The following is a 22,989-nucleotide window of genomic DNA, read 5'->3' on the forward strand; positions in this document are numbered from 1 at the left end:
TTTCATATTTAGGTAGGTATACCATCATGTATTAACCTTTCAGTTGTAAGTTCTAATTGCCTTATTGATTTTGATTGGGGAACACTAGTTTTTTGGCATACAAGTGATCATGTGCCAATTATCATCAACGCCAATAAAACCCACCTATTCAGAGATCACCATGATGGTTGCTTGGAGAAATAAACTGGAAGAAATTCCAGGAGTTAAGGGAGATAAAATGCAATGCAGACGAATTGCTAAGTGTAGACAGTGCTATTGATTTTCTCATTGGAACACTTCATACAGCAGGAATTTACTCAATCCCTAAAGCTACAGGACTGCTTTGATGGTGATCAGCACCTTGGTGGTCATCAGAACTAGCTGCCTTGCATCAAGCTACAAGATGGGCTTTGACTTGATGCCATAGACACTGCACAGAAGAGAATATAATCATCTATAAAAAATGCAGAGCACAATTCTTTCATGCAGTGACAGCAGTTAGGCATAATTCAGGGTCATCCTTTGTTTCTGAGGTAAACAGTAGAAACCCACTATCTGGAAAGTAAGAAATATAATGGGAAAATATACTGTACGCTACATCCTACTCAAAAAAGTGAATGGTCAGTTCATGACGTGTGTCCGAAGTGAATAATGCTCTAGCTGAACATTTTTTTCAGTATGTCATGTAAATACGAAGTTGCTCCAGGACAGAAATTACTCAATTTTACAATCTTCCCTTTACAGAAAGAGTGTTTGCTTCATTTCTGGCAACTCACAATGATAGAGCCCTAGGCCCTGACAAGATTGTATATGGAGTGATAAAGGGTGCTTTTGTAAACACTGTTATGCATATTAAGTATAATTAACAGAATGTGATGTAATACCAGTTACCTACAGTTTTGGAATTGTCCTTTTTTTTTTAGCCTTTTTAAACCTTGAAAAAATAAGTTGTTAACAGTGAATTACCGAACAATTGCTCTTACATTGTGTTTGTGTACAATCATGTAAAAGATGGTCAATACAAGACTGGTATGGTAATTGGAAAAGAGAGATATTTTATCATCTATCCAGTGTTGATTCCATAGAATGCACTCAACCACTGATGTTTTGATGCATCTTGAGTCCTCCATATGTGGAGCATTTGTATCCAAGCAGGATCATGTGACTTTTTTGACCTTGAAAAGGACATTGCTTGGAGGCATGGTATACTTAAAACTATACATGACTCAGGTTTGAAAGAAGAATTGCCTTTGTTCATCCAAGTATTTTTGGCACATCGATTTTTCCTGGTCAGAGTAGGCTGTACCCTACCTGAAAGTGCCAGGAAGAAGGAATTTCCCATGGTAGTATGCTGAATGTGGCATTATTTGCCATAGCCATGAATGGGATATCCTCTGTTACCCCATAATCAATCAGTCAGTCATTTCCTGTGGCACCCACAGGGATACATTGAGCCTCGATGAACTCACACCACCACATTCTGTCCTGGGCTTACTCCTCAAGATTTCCCCAACACTCATCTCCTGCTTCCCGCCTCATTGTCCTCAACCATGTCTCCTTTGGCCTACCCCTACCTCTTCTACCAAGGGCAACCCACCCCAGTGTATCTTGTCTTTTATGCACATGGCCTAGCCACTTCCAGCGCGAGAACCTAACCTACGCATTGACCAACTGCACCCTCATTACCTCTCTAATTCTGTTATTTGGTATCCTATTCCTCCAATTAATTCCTAATATTATTCTGAGCACCTTATTTTCAAATGCTAAGAATTTATCTGAAGTCACTGGACTGTACCATGACTCATGCCCATAAATCAAAAACAGGTTTTGACGTAGGAAAAACTATTTTTCGTAGTCGCTGATGAGTCCTCAAGGAGTTATCTTCCATGGTCTACCAGAGCTCCATGGTGACCAAACTAATATCAAAGAATTATCTTCTAGTTGGTCTTTTGGCCAGGGTATTGTGTCGTAATAATTAACATTATAACACATGATGGAGTATATAATGGACTCAAAGATAAGAGGGCACTTTCCCTTATCTTCAGCGAAGCTGAACCCAGTTTTTCCAACGTCAAATAACCTGCAAGAAAGAGAAGTGACTCTTGCGCATGCGCATCTGCCCTCTTGTTTACAACCAGGCCGTTAACCCTTAAACGCTGAGCCTCTATTTACAAAAGTGTCTGCCGTATGCCAGCGGCGTTCGGGAGTTAGCACAGAAGTGGAAAAAAAGTTTTTTCAAAAAATCACAGCACGCTTAGTTTTTAAGATTAAGAGTTCATTTGTGGCTCCTTTTTTTGTCATTGCCTGAAGTTTAGTATGCAACCATCAGAAATGAAAAAAAATATCATTATCTTATATGAATATTCAAATATATGACAGCGCAAAAAAAATTTCATATATAATTCTATACAAATCGCGCTGTGAGCAAAACGGTTAAACCTAATGAGTTTTTTTTCTTTGTATTGTACACTAAATTGCAATGATTTTGGTATATAACAAATTGTAAAACAATCAAAGCAACACAGAGAAAATATTATCACAAAATGATTCATGAATTTGTAACGCGCGGATGCAAAAAAAAAGATTTTTCAAAAATTCACCATAAATCGAAATATTGTGCTAGAGACTTCCTGTTTGTTGCAAAAGGAAAGTAATTGATTGAATATTACTAGAATGTAAGTGTTGTAGCTTACAATTGCAGTTTTCGACCATTTCGGTCGTGTTAAAGTTGACCGAAGGTCAAATTTTTTCTATTTATCGTGATTTATATGAAAATATTTCAAAATTGATAAAAGGTACAACCATGAGTTATTTTTGTTGTATTCTACATGAAATTGCGCACATTTTTATATATAAAACTTTATGTAACGGCTATTAGAAAAATGGTGCAAACATTACGACAAAGTGACGAAAGAATTTCTGAGATTTTCGCCTAGTTACCAGCGCTGGACGTAAGGAAAAAAGTTTTTTTTAAAATTCACCATAAATCGAAATATTGTGCTAGAGACTTCCAATTTGTTGCAAAATGAAGGTAAATGATTGAATATTACTAGAATGTAAGAGTTTTAGCTTACAATTACGTTTTTCGACCATTTTGGTCGAGTCAAAGTTGACTGAAGGTTTAAATTTTGGTGTTTGTCGTGATTTATATGAAAATATTTCCAAACTGATAAAAGCTACAACCATGGGTTGATTTTGTTGTATTTTACATGAAATTGTGCACATTTTCATGTATAAAATTTTATGTAACAGCTTATATAAAACGGCACAAAAATTACGACAAAGTGACGAAAGAATTTCTGAAATTTTCGGCCGAATTACCGCGCGGTCGTAAGGAAAAAGTTTTTTTCAAAAATTCACCATAAATCGAAATATTGTGCTAGAGACTTCCAATTTGTTGCAAAATAAAGGTAAATGATTGTATATTAATAGAATGTAAGAGTTTTAGCTTACAATTGTGTTTTTCGACCATTTTGGTCGAGTCAAAGTTGACCGAAGGTTGAAATTTTTTGTAGTCAATGTACCGTACGTCCACTCGTCACCCGACAGACAATTTTAGTCGACATACGATACGTCCAGTCGGCGTTTAATGGTTAAAAGACCAAGGAGCCATTACTCTCTGTTGGTCAATGCAGGTTGATCCCTTTGCCCAAATCCCATGCCTATTCGTCAGGGAAGTGGGAGGGTTTTCAGGACTCAACAGCGACTAGCAAAAATAGGTTTTTCCTACGTCAAAACCTGTTTTTTTATAGCGTAGTTGCTGTTTCGTCCTCAAGGAGCTTTACAAAAGAAACTGACAGGTGACGAAAAAGGCTGAAGCTCTCGCTTTTTAATCCCAACACCCCAAAGGAAGTAACATTTCTGGTCCAAGGTCAAGCCACAGATTTCAAGTCCCATTCTTTATTCCAAATACTTTTTAGGTTTTGATACCAAGGAACAAGAAACTATGCATGAACTTACATTTTAGGATGTAGTTCTACAGTGGCTTACCTAAGCATGCTGGGTTTTGTTGTAGTACTGTCATCCATCTCCCAGCGGTAGTTAGCATACTCACCATCAATATGATCCCTGGTTTTCTGCCGCAGCACCTAGGGGTTAAGACTAACTATGCCACCTACTGATACAATGTGTAGTCGAATCTGTTCGAACATGTGGCAATGATTTAACTGATGACCACCCTATACATTTGGAGACTTCTTTGAAAGAGACATTTCTGAAGAAGGCCAAAGACATACTTTCCTAACATCATGTGACCAGTGGAAAGAGAGTGGATTTCCCTTTTTAATGAGAAAACACTACAATCATTCTCAGTGTTAGTAGAGAGAGTGGTTAGTTTGTGTTAGGGTGTAGGAAAATAGGACCTTCTGAGGTGTTTGCCGTGACTTCTAGGTAAACCTTACGTGCTTGAACTGGGCATAATGTCTTGTCTGCTAAATTGAATTTTCTTATAAGGATGGATTTCCTTTTTAAAGGATCCATATTCTTGGCCAGGAATGATGGGCCAGGGGACAATAATAATTGATGGTCAGCTATTTGCATGATGCATCGTCCCCATCTAAGACAGCCCAGTTCACTGATACTGTACGAGCTCCTGATGCTAATGCAATCAAGAAGATCACCTTTTGTAGCCTGTGCGTTGTGGTTGTATTGGGTCCACTGAATGGAGGGGTTGATAGAAGTCTAAGCACCTTGTTCAGGGACCAAGAAATTGGAAGCCTTTCGGGAGTGGGCCTTTGTAGAGCAAAAGACTGCAGAAGGCAAGTGACAACTTCTATACTGGAGTCAATCCCGAACCCATAAAGCAAGGGTTCCATTAATGCAGCCTTGTATGCCATGACTACTGTAACCACAAGACATTTGTCTTCAAAATGGTATATAAGAAAAATAAGGTTTCTATAGAAATCTCAACTGGGCTCTCAGTATGTATATAATCTAACCATATCTTCCATACGGACTGGTAATGCTGGATAGAAGTCCGTAATTTTTGCACTAGGTAACTAGCAATGTTGAGTGAGTAATTATCACGATAGATATTTTTAAAAAAATCTATATGTGAAGGTCTCGGTTTAGAAAGGAGAGATTTTCCCTCCTACTGTCTGGGATAGAACTGCGGACGACAGTGGAATTGATCTTTCTGTCCGTTGTTTGGCCAATTTGGAGCTATTAAGTACACTATTCCTGTGAAGGGTAGAAGTTTGCTCAAAACCTTTGAAATCTGAGACAATGGAAAAAAAATTATCATCCTCCCCTTGTTCCAGTCTTAAGGAAGGCATCTCTTGCTGTTGCTTGAATGTCCAGGTTTGGGGACACATACATTAGGAGTTTGTGATTCTAGTATGTGGCGAACAGGTCCACTTCCAGTTGTGGAAGCATGTTGGCTATTATTTGAAAAGAGTGGTTGTCCAACATCCACTCTGTTGAGGTTGTCATTTTCCTTGATAGAAAGTCTGCTATTACAATGAGACCCCCTGTGAGGTGACTGCAGACATGTGCCACTTCTTTGCTTGCGCCATCTGAAGGATGGCTAACATTACCATATTGAGAGGAGGTGAAAGTGATCCAGACCTCTTGATGTAGGATATTGTGGTTATGTTCTCTCTCTTCTGGAGGTTTGAGTTTTTTGAGAGACAAAAAGACAGCCATCAGCTCCAGGAACTTGATATAACAATTCCTGAATAGCTGATCACCTCCTGCCACCTGACAATCCTCCCAATGTCCTCCCAACCTGTCAACGAGGCATCTGTGAGTTTGTCACTCATACAGATGGAGGAGTCAGGGTGACCTGTTTCACCAGAGATTCCTTCCAAATCTAAGGCCAAAGTATCTCCCCAACTCTTAGGTTTAGGTTAGTTTTGAGACCTGTACATGGCTGTATTACTTTTACACTGCTAGTCCTTTTGCAATGACCAAGTGAAATTTTTTATTCCAGTTGTCATGCCATTCAGACTAACTGCTATGAACTAATTTGTTTGACTAACCCAAACTACTGTTTTGTATAGCTTAGGGTAATGATTCTAGTTTAATCTACGTTAAGCTAAGGATAGAGGATTTCTCAGAAGGTTCTTGCTTAACCTATTCTAGGCTTATGTACAACTTAAAAGATATAAACTTTACAGAAAATAATTCTCTTATGTGTTTTTCTGTTTTATGTGGCCTAGACTACCTTTTCATCTGATATTCGGCCATCGCTGTTTTAGGCTAATAGTAGAATATTCCTTATAAGGGGGTTCCTACTTAATATGGTTAGGCTACTGCCTGTTCTGGATTTATATCAACTTTAAGGATATAGGCTACACAAGACCCTACTAGCATGTAATCTTACAGATATGTTACCGAGTCGTAACAAACTAGGTTATTTTATTTAGGCTAGGATACTGTTTATATTTAACCATAGGCTTATTTGTTCTTTCTTAACCTAGTATAGGTTATTTTATTTAGGCTAGGATACTGTTTATGTATAACTCTCGGCTTATTTGTTCTTTCTTAACCTAGTTTAGGTTATTTTATTTAGGCTAGGATACTGTTTATGTATACCCCTAGGCTTATTTGTTCTTTCTTAACCCTTAAACGCCTATTGGACGTATCATATGTCGACTAAAATTGTCTGTTGGGTGCCGAGTGGACGCACCGCACGTCGACTACAAAAAATTTCAACCTTCAGTCAACTTTGACTCGACCGAAATGGTCGAAAAAACACAATTGTAAGCTAAAACTCTTACATTCTAGTAATATTCAATCATGTACCTTCATTTTGCAACAAATTGGAAGTCTCTAGCACAATATTTCGATTTATGGTGAATTTTTGAAAAAACTTTTTCTTACGCACGGGTGGTAACAGCCAAAAATTTCATAAATTCTTTCGTCATTTTGTCGTAATTTTTGCACTGTTCTATATTAGCCATTACATAAAGTTTTATATATGAAAATGTGCACAATTTCATGTACAATACAGCAAAATACAACCCATGGTTGTAGCTTTTATCAGTTTGGAAATATTTTCATATAAACCACGATAACTGCCAAAATTTCAACCTTCGGTCAACTTTGACTCGACCGAAATGGTAAAAAAACGCAATTGTAAGCTAAAACTCTTACGATCTAGTAATATTCAATCATTTACCTTCATTTTGCAACCAATTGGAAGTCTCTAGCACAATATTTCGATTTATGGTGAATTTTTTAAAAAAACTTTTTCCTTACGTCCGCCCCAGAAATTCTTTCGTCACGTTGTCGTAATGTTTGCACTGTTTTATATTAGTCGTTACATAAAGTTTTATATATGGAAATGTGCGCAATTTCATGTAGAATACAACAGAAAATAACTCATGGTTGTAGCTTTTATCAGTTTTGAAATATTTTAATATAAATCATGATAACTGCCAAAATTTCAAGCTTCGGTTAACTTTAACTCGACCGAAATGGTAAAAAAACGCAATTATAAGCTAAAACTCTTACATTCTAGTAATACTCAATCATGTACCTTCATTTTACAACAAACTGGAAGTCCCTAGCACAATATTTCAATTTATGGTGAATTTCTGAAAAAAATTTTTCCTTACGTCATGCTGCTGTAACTCGGCCGAACATCTCAGAAATTCTTTCGTCATGTTGTCGTAATGTTTGCATCGTTTTACATTAGTCGTTACATAAACTTTTATATATGAAAATGTGTGCAATTTCATGTAGAATACAACAGAAGATAGCTCATGGTTGTAGCTTTTATCAGTTTTGAAATATTTTCACATAAATCATGATAACTACCAAAATTTCAACCTTCAGTCAACTTTAACTCGACCGAAATGGTCAAAAAACGCAATTGTAAGCTAAAACTCTTACATTCTAGTAATATTCAATCTTTTACCTTCATTTTGCAATAAATTGGAAGTCTCTAGCACAATGTTTCGATTTATGGTGAATTTTTAAAAAAACATTTTCCTTATGTCTGCTTGCTGTAACTCGGCCGAACATCTCGAAAATTCTTTTGTCTCGTTGTCGTAATATTTGCACCATTTTATATTAGTCGTTACATAAAGTTTTATATATGAAAATGTGCGCAATTTCATGTACAATACAACAGAAAATAACTCATGGTTGTAGCTTTTATCAGTTTTGAAATATTTTCATATAAATTATAATAAATAGAAAAAATTGACTTTCGGTCAACTTTAACTCGACTGAAATGGTCGAAAACTGCAATTGTAAGCTAAAACACTTAGAGTCTAGTAATATTCAATCAATTAGCTTCATTTTTCAACAAACGGGAAGTCTCTAGCACAATATTTTGATTTATGGTGAATTTTCAAAAAAAACATTTTTTTATGTCTGCTCATTACGAATTCGTGCATCATTTTGTGATAATATTTTCTCTGTGTTGCTTTGATCGTTTTACAATTTGTTATATACCAAAATCATCGCAATTTAGTGTACAATACAAATAAAAAAAATTAACTCATTAGCTTTAACCGTTGTGCTTACAGCGCGATTTGTATACAATTATATAAGAGTTTTTTTTTTGCTGTCATATATTCCAATATTTATATATGATAATGATATTTTTTTTCATTTCTGATGGTTGCATACTAAACTTCAGGCAATGAACAAAAAGGAGCCAAAAATGAACTCTTAATCTTAAAAACTGAGCGTGCTGTGATTTTTTGAAAAAAACTTTTTTTCCGCTTCGGTGCTAACTCACCGAACGCCGCCGGCATACTGGAGACGTTTTTGTAAATAGAGGCTCGGCGTTTAAGGGTTAATGAATTGTAGAGTAATATAAGTAACATTTTTTGGGGTCCCGGCACATGTGGGAGTTCCTGGAAAGGAAAAGTTCAATACAAACTAGCAGAAGAAGCTGTAGCCAATTTGCTTCCAAGGAAATATAGACTTTTACGTGATTACTTCTTGCCAGTTATTAGATCATTTATTAGGACTACATGACGACTATTTGCCAATTATCAAATCACTGCTAGGATTATATAGCAGGAATGGATTACAGATGGAGAAAACAAAATGAAAGATATATATATTTCCTTGGAGATATATATAGCAAACTTTTGAGAAAGTGGGAAACTGCACTTTGCCACCTAAGGATAGGGCGTACCTGCCTTACACAAAAATTTGACTGTCTAACATTTCTTAATTGAATGTCCCAGTATTAGGGACTATAGTAGAAACCTTCCCTCAGAGGCCTGAGATGAGAATGGTTGGTGCATTCTAGCCAACTTCCTGAGGGAAGAAGTTTACGATACCAGTGGCATTATTAGATTTGTATCAGAAGTAGGTCTTTTGCAAAGGCTATAGATTTTAATTTTTTTTTTTATACAAGCTTGTCATTGTATCCATAGTTTTTTTATAAGTTTTGTTATTCTCAATAAATGATAGCAGTCTCAATGACTTTTGTTGTCCCAATGCTGGAGAATATTAAAATAATCAATCAATCATTCCTAGCCCACACTGAAGGATACCACTATATAAAAGGCTCTGGTTAGTATACATAGGAAAAGTTTCTGTAAATATCTGACTTACTACAAATATAGCGTAAACTGTACCTCCTCTTCTAATAAAACCATACTGCCAGTCACCAATCTTCACAGTTGCTCATAATATCATCAAATATTCTCTCTAAACATTCAAAAAATGTTTTGCTAGTTTGATTCCACTATAAATACCACACATGTTGCATTATTATTCTTCAATTTACTTATAGCCTTCTTTCACTTGGGGTGTTTAAAAGATGTAACAAGTAATCTGATCATCTTCATTTTATATCATCCTATGCAAGATATGTCTTTCTCTATCTTTGATGACACCTGACTGACCCTGATCTTGTCTTTGCCTATTCCTTGCATTTGATACTCTGTAAATATCTTTTTCACTTTCTTTGCTCCTAACATTTTCAACTCCTCTGTAGTTCTTCCAAAACTGTGCCCACTATCTTCTTAGTTCCACCTTCCTCTTCTTTATATCATTCCTTGGCACCTTACACATCTTGCCTTTCAATTCTTGGAAGCCCTAGATGTCTACTCAACTGAATCTTCTACTTCTGCATTCCACCATCACTTTTCACCTTTTGACACTCCAAGGCAAGTTGTCAAAGTATACATTTTTGTAATTTATTAAATAAGATGTAGCTAATGCATTCATTAACAACCCTTTGATCCAACCATATGAGAGTTAAGAATGTTAACTCAGTGATTTGGTTAAACTATTTAATAATAGTAATAATAATCGTGAGCCATATTTTCATTACTGTCAGTATGAAAGATCTCTTATTCTTCTTTTAACAGGTTATCTCCAAAGACTTTGTTAACTTTCTGCACAAATGGAGTCCTCTTAAGGACTCTTATGGGAGGGGATTCATCTCTGGCCAGTGTAACTCATAGTAAGTTGATTTTAGATTTGTTCATTTCTGTCAGATGCTTTTGGCCTTGAATTCCATATATTGACTAATAACATTGACTTATCATTGATGATGTATTCCTTATTTTTATTGCAGTTCTTGTGGATGAAGTACATGAAAGAGACAGGTTTACGGATTTCCTACTTATTGTTTTACGTGACTGCTTACCCAAATTCCGTCACCTCAAGCTAATTTTAATGTCTGCAGCACTTGATGTCAATCTTTATGCCAAGTATTTCAACAACTGCCCTGTTATTGATGGTAAGTTAAAAAATCACATATATACTGTATATTGTGTACTGGAAATAGGTTATGTATATGCTATATTTATGACTTACTGTTGAGTTGTCTGGAGAAATACAGGAATTATATCAACCTTCAGGTTGATTTTCTCAATTCATAGTTTAGGGTACTTTTGATGAAAGTATACAGTATCAAATTTCAGGTCAGCATGTCAGTTTGTTGTGATATGTAGGCTCCTGGTGTGCAAATAGTTTGCCTGTGGTTTATTGTTTTGAACAATTTGTCTTATCCAAACCCTTATTCATACAGCCACTAACAGCAGCATACTGACCATACCAATTACAGTCTCTACACCTTGTAATATTTATCCTTGTTTCCACTTAATTGAAGTCTTCAGAGGCTACTGGACTCATTATGTTGAGCAGCAGTATTATTAGCCATCTCCTAATAAATTCCCTCCAAACCTATCTTTCCAACCCTTCTACTGTGGCACTTGTTTATCTATTTCTGCTGTTCATCATTTTTTATTTGTCATTACTTTCTGGGACATTGTAACATGGTACTCATAATATGTTCAGGCTCTCAGAAGTTACTACTTTTGTATTGGGACATTATGGAAAGGTTCAGGCAGCCAGTTTTCACTGCTGTAGTGTGCCCTTTGTTCAATGGAGAATGCTTCACTCTAGGTTTCATTGTAGAACATGGTTCTCAATTAATTAATAGCATACATTTTATGTATTTAAGACTTTTATGTATATTGTCACAAAGTGCTCCAAGCACCTGGTTATTACACTAATCATAGAATTCAAAAATTTACCTCACTTACAGCCAGATACCTGAACTTTCATAACAATAAAAATACGACTTAGTAATCTAACGGCAACAGTGATCCATTAAAAAGCTTACTAATCATGTGAGAAATCAGACTAAGTTTATCAAAACTAGTGTGAGGTATCAAGATTTAAACAAGAAATAACTAAAGCAAAAGTGCATCACTCCATCAAGCAACTTTAACTGTCTCCCTGGTATCGATTCACTTCAGCAAAACTAAAGGAACAAAACATGTTTATCACTATACCCTATGTACACAATTGATCCTACCACTGGTGGTCAATAAATGAAACACTGTTATAAAAACTTTTAAATACAAAAAACAGGTTTTGACGTAGGAAAAACCTATTTTTGGTAGTTGCTGTTGAGTCCTCAAGGAGTTACCTTCCATGGTGTACCAGAGCTCCATGGTGACCAAACTAATATCAAAGAATTCTCTTCTAGTAGGTCTTTTGGCCAGGTATTGTGTCATAATGATTAACATTATAACACATGATGGAGTATATAATGGACTCAAAGATAAGAGGGCACTTTCCCTTATCTTCAGTGAAGCTGAACCCAGTTTTTCCAACATCAAAAGAACCCTGCAAGAAAGAGAAGTGACAATTGCTCATGTGCATCCGCCCTCTTGTTTACAACCGGGCCGTTAAAAGACCAAGGAGCCATTACTCTCTGTTGGTCAGTGCAGGTTGATCCCTTTGCCCAAATCCCATGCCTTTTTGTCAGGGAAGTGGGAGGGTTTTGAGGACTCAACAGTGACTACCAAAATAGGTTTTTCCTATGTCAAAACCTGTTTTTTTTATAGCGTCACTGTTTCGTCCTCAAGGAGTTTTACAAAAGAAATTGACAGGTGACGAAAAAAAGGCTTAAGCTCTCGCTTTTTAATCCCAACACCCCAAAGGAAATAACATTTCCGGTCCAAGGTCAAGCCACAGATTTCAAGTCCCATTCTTTATTCCAAATACTTTTTAGGTTTTGATACCAAGGAACAAGAAGCTATCCACGAACTTACGTTTTAGGATGTAGTTCTACAGTGGCTTACCTAAGCATGCTGGGTTTTATTGTAGTACTGTCACCCATCTCCCAGCGATAGTTAGCAAACTCACCGTCAATATGACCCCTGGTTTTCTGCCGCAGCACCTAGGGGTTAAGACTAACTATGCCACCTACTGATACACAGTGTAGTCAAATTTGTTGGAACATGTGGCAATGATTTAACTGATGACCACCCTATACATTTGGAGATTTCTTTGAAAGAGACATTTCTGAAGAAGGCCAAAGACGTACTTACTTTCCTAACATCATGTGACCTATGGAAAGAGTGTGGATTTGTCTTTTTAATGAGAAAACACTAGAATCATTCTCAGTCTTGTAAGGAGAGTGGTTAGTTTGTGCTAGGGTGTAGGAAAATAGGACCTTCTGGGGTGTTTGGTGTGTTTGCCATGACTTCTAGGTAAACCTTAAGTGCTTGAACTGGGCGTGATGTCTTGTCTGCTAAATTGAATTTTCTTACAAGAATGGCTTTCCTTTTTAAAGATCCATATTCTTGGCCAGGGAACAATAATAGTTGATGATCAGCTATTATGCGTGATGCATCGTCCCTATCTAAGAGAGCCCAGTTCACTAATACTGTACGAGCTCCTGATGCTAATGCAATCAAGAAGATCACCTTTTGTAGCCTGTGCGTTGTGGTTGTGCTGGGTCCACTGAATTGAGGGGATGATAGAAGATTAAGCACCTTGTTCAGGGACCAAGCAATTGGAAGCCTTTCGGGAGTGGGCCTTTGTAGAGCAAAAGACTGCGGAAGGGAAGTGACAACTTCTATACTGGAGTCAATCCCTAATCCATAAAGCAAGGGTTCCATTAATGCAGCCTTGTATGCCATGACTGTTATAACCACAAGGCATTTGTCTTCAAAATGGTATATAAGAAAAATAAGGTTTCTATAGAAATCTCAACTGGGCTCTCAGTATGTATATAATCTAACCATATCTTCCACACAGACTGGTAATGCTGGATAGAAGTCCGTAATTTTTGCACTAGGTACCTAGCAATGTTGAGTGAGTAATTATCACGATAGACATTTTTAAAAAATCTGTACATGAAGGTCTCGGCTTAGAAAGGAGAGACTTTCCCTCCTACTGTCTGGTATAGAAAAGCGGACGACAGTGGAATTGATCTTTTTGTCCGTTGTTGAGGTAATAGGAACCAATGCCTGTTTGGCCAATCTGGGGCTGTTAAGTACACTATTCCTATGAAGGTTAGAAGTTTGCTCAAAACCTTTGAAATCTTGGACAAAGGAGGAAAAATTATCATCCTCCCCTTGTTCCAGTCTTAAGGAAGGCATCTCTTGCTGTTGCTTGACTGTCCAGGTATGGAGACACATACATTAGGAGTTTGTGGGTCTAGTATGTGGCAAACAGGTCCACTTTCAGTTGTGGAAGCATGTTGGCTATTATTTGAAAAGAGTGGATGTCCAACATCCACTCTGTTGAGGCTGTCGTTTTCCTTGATAGAGAGTCTGCTATTACATTGAGACCCCCTGTGAGGTGAACTGCAGACATGTGCCACTTCCTTGCTTGTGCCAACCGAAGGATGGCTAACATTACCATATTGAGAGGAGGTGAATGTGATCCAGACCTCTTGATGTAGGATATTGTAGTTATGTTCTCTCTCTTCTGGAGGTTAGAGTTTTTTGAGAGACAAAAAGACAGCCATCAGCTCCAGGAACTTGATATAACAATTCCTAAGTAGCTGATCACCTCCCTGCCACCTGACAATCCTCCCAATGTCCTCCCAACCTGTCAACGAGGCATCTGTGAGTTTGTCACTCATACAGATGGAGAAGGCAGGGTGACCTGTTTCACCAGAGATTCCTTCCAATTCTAAGGCCAAAGTATCTCCCCAACTCTTTTAATCCTTTGATGAGGTCTGTCTCACATCTTTTTTCTTGCATGCGATAGCCAGAATCTTTTCACATTTTTAGTTGGAATCTATTTATTGGATCTATTACTGACGAGAACTGCAGCAGGCCCATCATGCGTTCTGATTGCCATCTGGAAACTCTGGGCTGTGCAAGGAACCTTTTGAGGACTTTCCTTATTCTGTTTTGAGATGATGGGGAGAGAGAACAGGCCGTGACGAGTATCCCAACACAGTCCCAGCCACTGAAAGTGTCTGCTGGGCGTGAGGCAGGATGTTTTCAAATTTATATTAAAACCTTTTGACTGTACTTTAGTCTGTTGACCATTGCTCTTGGGTTTTTCAAGCACTCGTTTCTTGAGGGCCACCAGATCTTTTTGTTTTGAGTTCTCGAATGAATACCGTTGCTAGTTTTGAAAAATATTCTTTAGGCAATGTTTATCCCAAAGGACATGACTTTGAATCTGTATGTATCTTTCCCTATTCGGAGCCTTAGGAAGGGGCGGAAGGGAATGGCTATAGGGATGTACCAGTGTGCATCTTTCAGATCCATAGAAACTGTCCAAGCCCCTTTTTGAAATGATTCAATGTACTAAGGCAACGGTAATCATCCAAAACTTTTGGCCAACAATGTGCTTGTTCAATGTTGATTGGTTGAGGATCACTCTTCTTTTGAACGAGTCCCTTTTGAGGACACTGAAGAGACATACTTGATGGCGAATATACGCAAGTTTCTGTCCCCCCACAGGCATAGAAGCAGACCCCCAACCAGTATAATTCCTCTTGGTATCTGCCTCCTCCTCTGCCTTCACCTTTGATAGACATTCCAGGTGCTGTTTTTCCTTTTTCCCCTTATGAGATGGTTTTTGGACCTTGTGAAAAAGGATGGCCTTGAAGTTGCTGTTGTCCCTTTGCAGGGAATTATCCCTTCTGACCACCTAACTGTTTTCTGAGGAAAAATTTTTTGGGGGTGACTGAAGGCTTTTATGATTTTTGATCAAAGTGAGCCTTTTTTGAGGTTGGTTAAAGGGAAATTTTGGGTTCTCTGTTTCCTGAATTCCTCTTTTCCCAAAGGAGCGTACACTGTACTGTTCTGTTGGTGGGCATGCTTGTTGAGTTGAGCCACAACAGACTCCTCTAACAGGTCCTTACAGAAGGGGCTAGAATGCAACAATGCAGTGACATTGGAGAGTGATTTGATGGAGCTCTCCAACATTTCCATTCGCAATTTTATGCGCCATTCCAGGAAGTCAAAGAGTGCTTTCCTTTGGGTTCTCATAAGACCTTTGGCCTCAACAGGAAAAATTATCCTGGGATGTTCTGGAAGCCTTAAGATGGCAACTTCCAGCAAGGTGGTAGAGGTTATAACGCTAAGGAGTCGGAGCCTGGCGTAAAATTCTGACGAGGCTACTTGGTGAGCAACTTGGATCTTTGGTGTTACTCATAATTTCCTTACAGAATTGTTCAAATGTTGTAAACTGCATATCCCTTTTGGGCGAGCTTGCACAGTCTGACTGAGCTTCGACAACTGAAGTTCAACTGCCTATTAAGCAAGGGGCAGAAGCCCTGGGTGAATTACTGTACCCCTCCGAGAATGTAGTAATTTCAATCAGGGTTAGGTGGATCCTAGTATCCCTTTTGGGGGAAAGGTCCTCTTCAGCATCTGATAGCTGCATGAGGGATAGATTTCCTTCTGGAAAGTTCCTCCCATGTATAGCTGAAATTTGTGTCCCAGATCCTTCAGGGTTTAGCAAGGCCATTTTAGTGGCAATGTTGACTTCATATCCACTTATAGGGATGTCACCCTCAAGTAAAAATTCCTCCACTTATTCAGTGGGGTTAACCTGGGAGGTACTACTATAGGAACTGATGTTTCTGGGTTTTGGCCCAAACATAGATCTTGGTCTGAAAAAGGGTTAATTATCCTCACCCTTACTGAACCCTAGGACCCATCGAGATAGCTTAAAACTAGCTGTTTCATCCTTAAAATTTGCTCCCAGGCACATACTACAAATTTCGTACATATCTGGTGACCAACCAAATTTTCCTTGTTTTTTGGAAGGACTATGCTCATGGCAGGTGGTATGGGCCGTACCCATTAGTATAAAGCGAACCGAGCAGTATGCTGCGGCCCTTTAGTGATATAAAACAAGTTTTTATTAGACACTAGTTAGTAGTAATTGTCTGTAATCCTTGTATAGATAGTATGTTCGGTATTACAGGCTAACTGTAATATATTTTATTTACTAAATTGTTATATGTGTAGAATATCTATACTAGCTTAAACACACTAAGATTTAGGTTAATTTTGACACCAGTATATAGCTGTATTGCTATACACTGTTAGTCCTTTTGCAAGGGCTATATGAAATTTAATTTTTGAGTGTCATGCTATTCAGGGTAACTGCTATAAACTAATTTGTTTAACCCAGGCTACTGTTTTATATCTCTTAGGTTAAGCTTCTAGCATAATTTACCTTTAGATTGAAGATAGAGGATTACTTAAAGGGTTCTCACTTGACCTATTCTAGGCCACTGCCTAGTCTAGGCTTATTTAAATCATACTTAAGAATATAAACTATACAGGAAAAAACCATCTTATAATCTAGTTTACTGTTTTATCTGGCTGAGATTACTCTTTTATCTGATATTCGCCCACTGCTTTATTTAATCTAAATAATACAGCTATATACTGGTGTCAAAATTAACCTAAATCTTAGTGTGTGTAAGCTAATACTATATAGATATTCAACACATATAACAATTTAGTAAATAAAGTATGTTACAGCCACACCCTTGTAATCAAGTTAGCCTGTAATATTAAATATACTATCTATTTAAGGATTACAGACAATTAGTACTAAACTAATTTCCCTTAGAGCAGAGGCTATGGATGTCTAATAGGAGACGATGGCATCACTGGTTCTATTCCAGGTAGATGATGTATAGTGTTCTAATGCTCATCAAAGCTGAGGCCTTTAGGATGTGCATTGTTGTTGTCTTGCACAATTGCATCACTATCAGTGTCATCAGCTGGTAACTCCCGGGATACAAATTGTTTTACAGCATTCCTTGAAAGTTCATTCAAAAACTTTCGGTTTCTTATTTCACTACCATTTGGGGTAATAAAGGTATACAACCTGGGTTCAGGATTTTTCAACTTGATAGTAGCAGGAAACCAATTCTTGCCATTTTGCACAAGACCCTTCATACCAGGTAATAACTCACTCAACTCTGAACATGTATGATCATAATTGTTTTTAGAATTATTGCCAGTCTGAAGTGATGATCCATGAGATCTGGGGTTGTCTCCAATTTAACAGGAAGGCTATTGGATATCTTCCACCTGAATAAGAGTTCAGCAGGACTTTTCATTCCAGAATTCCACAATAAGCTGTAGGTCCTGTTGCTAAGAAACCAATTGGTTCTTAGCCAAGTAAAATAAGTCTAATCCTTCGGGCCAGCCCTAGGAGAGCTGTTAATCAGCTCAGTGGTCTGGTTAAACTAGGGTATACTTAACTTAGTAGAAAGAGGGCATACTCTATATGCTAGTAGGGCTTTGTGGATATTGGAGCCAGAAATTTTGGCTTTTCTCAGTATATTTTTCACTACATCTACCAACCTCTCAACAAATCCATTAGATTGGGCATACCTGGGGCTACTGGTGATATGAATAATTTCCTATTCTTCAACAAACCTCATGAATTCAGCAGATGGGGTCCATTGTCAGAGTACAGGACCTGGCTTGGGCAATCAATACTGAAAAGTTCTTCCAGAAAATTTATAACGGCCTCTCGACGTTTTATCTCGGCCTAGCTGCTTAATAACAGGCATTTTACTGAAATTGTCAGCTACAATGATATAATTCTGGTTATCTCATTCAAAAAGATCTGTGGAAATAAACTGCCATGAGAGATGGGGCGTTGAATGTGACTGCATAGGTTCATTTGGGTATTTTCTGGCGTTTAACCCTTAAACGCCTACTGGACGTATCATACGTCGACTAAAATTGTCTGTTGGGTGCCAAGTGGACGTACCGTACGTCGACTACAAAAAATTTCAACCTTCGGTCAACTTTGACTCGACCAAAATGGTCAAAAAATGCAATTGTAAGCTAAAACTCTTACATTCTAGTAATATTCAATCATGTACCTTCATTTTGCAACAAATTGGAAGTCTCTAGCACAATATTTCGATTTATGGTGAATTTTTGAAAAAAACTTTTTTCTTACACCCGCGCGGTAACTCAGCCGAAAATTTCATAAATTCTTTTGTCATTTTGTCGTAATTTTTGCACTGTTCTATATTAGCCATTGCATAAAGTTTTATATATGAAAATGTGCGCAATTTCATGTACAATACAGCAGAATACAACCCATGGTTGTAGCTTTTATCAGTTTGGAAATATTTTCATATAAACCACGATAACTGCCAAAATTTCAACCTTGGTCAACTTTGACTCGACCGAAATGGTAAAAAAACGCAATTGTAAGCTAAAACTCTTACATTCTAGTAATATTCAATCATTTACCTTAATTTTGCAACCAATTGGAAGTCTCTAGCACAATATTTCGATTTATGGTGAATTTTTGAAAAAACTTTTTTCCTTACGTCTGCACCAGAAATTCTTTTAATCACGTAAGTAATGTTTGCACTGTTTTATATTAGTCGTTACATAAAGTTTTATATGTGGAAATGTGCACAATTTCATGTAGAATACAACAGAAAATAACTCATGGTTGTAGCTTTTATCAGTTTTGAAATATTTTCATATAAATCATGATAACTGCCAAAATTTCAAGTGTCGGTCAACTTGAACTCGACCGAAATGGTAAAAAAACGCAATTATAAGCTAAAACTCTTACATTCTAGTAATATTCAATCATGTACCTTCATTTTGCAACAAACTGGATATCTCTAGCACAATATTTCGATTTATGGTGAATTTCTGAAAAAAAAATTTTTTCCTTACGTCTCGCTTGCGTGGTAACTCAGCGAACATCTCAGAAATTCTTTTCGTCATGTTTTAATATTTGCACCGTTTTATATTAGTCGTTACATAAAGTTTTATATATGAAAATGTGCGCAATTTCAATACAAACAAATAAAAATAACTCATGGTTGTAGCTTTTATCAGTTTTGAAATATTTTCATATAAATCACGATAAATAGAAAAATTCGACTTTAGGTCAACTTTAACTCGACCGAAATGGTCGAAAACTGCAATTGTAAGCTAAAACACTTACAGTCTAGTAATATTCAATTAATTAGCTTCATTTTTCAACAAATGGGAAGTCTCTAGCACAATATTTCGATTTATGGTGAATTTTTGAAAAAAACATTTGTTAAATCCAGGCGTTACAAATTCATGCATCATTTTTTGATAACATTTTCTCTGTGTTGCTTTGATTGTTTTAAAATTTGTTATATACCAAAATCATCGCAATTTAGTGTACAATACAACAAAAAAATTAACTCATTAGGTTTAACCGTTTTGCTTACAGTTTGATTTTTATACAATTATATCGTTTTTTTTTTTTTTTTTTTTGCTGTCATATATTTCAATATTTATATATGATAATGATATTTTTTCATTTCTGATGGTTGCATACTAAACTTCAGGCAATGACAAAAAATGAGCGAAAAAATGAACTCTTAATCTTAAAAACTAAGCGTGCTTTGATTTTTGAAAAAACTTTTTCCGCTTGGGGGCGCTAACTCACCGAACGCCGCCGGCATACAGGAGACATTTTTGTAAATAGGGCTTCGGCGTTAAAGGGTTAACAGGCATTCCCAGCAATTACCTTTGTGTTCACCAATATCCTTAAACTTGGCATTCCAGTCAAGGCATTCCTTTGCTCTAATCTGGCTTTCAGACATTCCTAGGTGTCCTTCATGTAATCTCTTCAAATATTCAGTCTTCATTGACAGAGGGACTAATAGACATTCTCCAAAGAATATAACATCATCTTCACTGAAAAATATTGGCGAATGGACTTTGGCTGACTCAGGCCAGCCACTTGTTACCTGCCCTCTGGGTATGGAGAGCTCATAGTCTTGGTCCATAGCATGTTTGACTCTTTCTAACTGTCTTTGCGAGATCTGTATGAGATGAATGGGTTGTTCTAGCTGGACCTCTGCTCCAGGTGACAGCTGGACTCTTGATAAATAGTCTGCAAAAATACGGAGCAACACACACTGGAGCCTTGGGGGAGCCTGGCTAAGTTGCTTGAGATGAATGCTCTCCAGTGGTTTGTGATCACTAATCACAGTAACAGCTTTACCATATACAAAACAATGAAAATGTTCCAGTGCAAAAACAACGTTAAGCATTTCTCTCTCAACATTAGCATAATGTGATTCCGCTGGTGTGAGAGACTTTGAGGCAGAAGCAACTGGTCCCCCATCTTGCATCAGAGCAGCTCCCAGCCCATGCTGCAAGCCATCTACTTCAAGAGTAACAGGACTTGTTGTATCAAAATAACGTAGTCTCATATCAAAATGAACTACTTCCTTGAGTTCGTCAAACACTCTCTGATGGTCAGTGGTCCACTCATATGGGACTTCCTTCTTGAGTAACTGCCTTAAAACCTTAGTTTTCTCTGCCATCAGGAATACGAAAGGACTTAAATACTGTACAAGACCTAGAAAACTTTGTAGTTCCCTCACGCTTGATGGAAGGGGTTGTCTATTGGTTTCATCACACTTTGTGGGGTCTGGTTGCATGCCATCCTTAGACCATATAAGACCATAAAAATTTATGGTTTGTTGTCACACATGACATACCTCAGCCCCCCCCAAAAAAAGGCCTTCTTCCCCAGCCACCTTCAGTAGCTTTTGAAGATTATAATCATGTTCCTTTAAGTCTTTTCCATAAACTATGTCATCAGTTATTACCAATTACTCGCTCTCCTACTTTTCCAGGAATCTTATCCATCTGACACAGGAAAATATCTTGTGAAACACAAGTCCAAAAGGCAGATAGAGGAAACTATATTTCCCAGCTGGGCTCTGGAAAGTGCAAAGTTTACTGCTCCCTTCATCAGGCTTGATTGATGAATAGCCATTTTTGGCATCCAACTTTGAATATAGGACACTTCATGACATTTTGTGTGTTATTTCATCTAAAGTGGGTAGCTTATGATAAGTCGTCCTCAGTGCAACATTCAGGTGCTTAGGATCAAGAGATATCCGCAATTCACCAGAAGACTTCTTCGTAAAAGCTAATATGTGTATCCACTCAGGCTTCTCATCCTTTGGGCACTTCTTCACAACACCATATCTTCCAACTCTTGTATTTTTACAATTATCTCATCTCTTAACTGAATTGGGTACTTTCTAGGTGGAATGACTACAGGAGAAGATTAGGGTTTTAACTCAGTGTGGTACCCACCTTTCATCTCACCAATTTCTCCAAAACATTTTGGGTACAAATTGCACATTGCTTGTAAATCAGGTACAGGAGCAGGCCTTGAGGTTTCATGCTCCTCCTTGACACTCGATATATTCTTGCTTTCCTTTATAGCTATAATTTCTAGTCTCTCACAGGCATTACATGACAGAATTGCTGCTCCACTGGTATTGTCCTGTCAGACACCGTCAAAATGATTCATTCGACTGCATTTCCAGCACTTCTTCCCATAGGCAGGACATCTTGGAGGATGATGGAACCCACACTACCTGCGGCTTCTCTGCTGCACTTGATGGCTTCGTCCTCTCTTTATAGCATTCATGGATGTGCTTTTCTCAAACGATGAAGTATTAGAGAGCGTTGCTTGGAAGTTGTGTGTTGTCTCAATAGCATCTTTAAGGGTTAGTGCATTCCCTTAGAGATCATCTTCCTTTGTGCTTCTGACCACTTGATTTCCTTTATCAGTTGGAATGTTATTTGTTCACCCATAGTATTTATACGTGAAAATGACAACTATTGGCCTTTGCCTTTAATCTGCAAACATAGTCTTCAACTGATTCTGACACACCTTGAGACATTGATGCCAGTTCTGACCTCATCACCCATTTATTGTGTGTGCATACCAGATGATCAGCAAACTTCCTAAAAATAATATCTGGATCTTTCTTTTGAATACAGTATCAGTCAATGCCAAGAATCCCATAACTGCTTTCCTTGTGACCCAGCAGAAAGCTTTAGATAGTGTCATTGATTTTCTGTTTCAACCGTATTGATAAATAAGTAACTTTCGAGGAAATCCTTCCATTCAGTAAAAGCACAGACTTGGTCTACGTGCAACCAGGCATTTCTACACTAGTAGTCATAATTGCTTATGCATTCTTATTCACAAGTATTGTAAAGACAGAAAAATTTGCTTTTATCTAAGGTACTTTTCTCAGAAAAATATTAGAGCAACTTATCATAATCTCTTAAATTATACCTTTATTCTCCAGAAGAGCCTTAGTTCATTATTCTGCAACTCCTCAAACTCTGAGCAGAGATACATAATACTGTGTAATACAAAAAAAAATATCATGATCTTGCTGTCATAAGTACATTAATATTGACGCAATAAAAATGTATTTTGTTCTAGGCATCAACACAATCAAGAAAATAAATTTCCAAAGAATATCAGCAATAAGGGCAATACCAGCTTACATGAGTTATC

General features: G+C 37.4%; 1 pseudogene; it reads left to right on the forward strand.

Annotated features, from left to right (window-relative positions):
* LOC136837153 (3'-5' RNA helicase YTHDC2-like) overlaps positions 1–22,989 on the forward strand; it is a 1,085,270-nt pseudogene that overhangs the window by 313,434 nt on the left and 748,847 nt on the right.

This window comes from Macrobrachium rosenbergii, chromosome 58 (assembly GCF_040412425.1).
Source record: "Macrobrachium rosenbergii isolate ZJJX-2024 chromosome 58, ASM4041242v1, whole genome shotgun sequence".
NCBI classification, from domain to species: domain Eukaryota; kingdom Metazoa; phylum Arthropoda; class Malacostraca; order Decapoda; family Palaemonidae; genus Macrobrachium; species Macrobrachium rosenbergii.